This window comes from Sphaeroforma arctica, assembly GCF_001186125.1.
Source record: "Sphaeroforma arctica JP610 unplaced genomic scaffold supercont1.1224, whole genome shotgun sequence".
Classification (NCBI taxonomy): domain Eukaryota; class Ichthyosporea; order Ichthyophonida; genus Sphaeroforma; species Sphaeroforma arctica.
Window position 1 is genome coordinate 766 of NW_014039334.1, and position 770 is coordinate 1,535.

Below are 770 nucleotides of genomic sequence, written 5' to 3' on the forward strand. Positions count from 1 at the left end.
TCTATTATTTTTTAGGTCTATTGTTTTCTAGGTCTATTGTTTTTAAGTCCATTGTTTTTTAGGTCTATTTTTTTAGGTCTTGTTTTTAGGTCTATTGTTTTTTTAGGTCTATTGTTTTTTAGGTCTATTGTTATTTAGGTCTATTGTTTTGTAGGTCTGTTGTTTTTGGGTCTATTGGTTTTTAAGTCTATTGGTTTTTAAGTCTATTGGTTTTTAGGTCTATAGTTTTTAGGTCTATTGTTTTTTAGGTCTATTGTTTTGTAGGTCTATTGTTTTTAGGTCCATGGGGCTCATCTGTCCTATTCTCCTCGGATTGACACATTCTGCGTTATCTTCCACAGGCAAGTGTTCGTCCCTGATGTTTGTCTTCCTGGAAAATGATATCGACGACATCACCATTAGTGTCAGCGCCTTTGCGCAAGCGTACCTGACCACAGTGCTCAAGCCAAAGATCAAGCGCATCACTGAGGGCGAAGACTTCCCCGAGAGTGCGGCTGTGATTGACCAGGTAGGGTGCACGGGCGATACGGAGACGCATGCGATTGGGTACTATAAATAGATCTCACGCGGCGCCTAAATTGGGAAAAAGGGCGGTTGCGTTCATGGCGTGTGTATGTTTGAGTCACGAGCCGTTTGAGTCAAGGTTGATATATATATATATATATATACATATATATATATATATATATATATATATATATATATATATATATATTATATATATATATTATTATTATATATATATATATATATATATATATATATATATA

The 770-nt window shown here is 34.8% G+C and overlaps 1 protein-coding gene across 1 annotated transcript in view; it reads left to right on the plus strand.

Annotated features, from left to right (window-relative positions):
- Window positions 1–450: 450 nt before the first annotated feature.
- Window positions 451–770, plus strand: part of SARC_10371 (hypothetical protein) — a gene marked incomplete at its 3' end in the record, with an annotated part of 8,183 nt that continues 7,863 nt past the window's right edge. Inside the window, exon 1 of the mRNA XM_014295588.1 lies at window positions 451–508. The remainder of the gene's footprint in view (window positions 509–770) is intronic.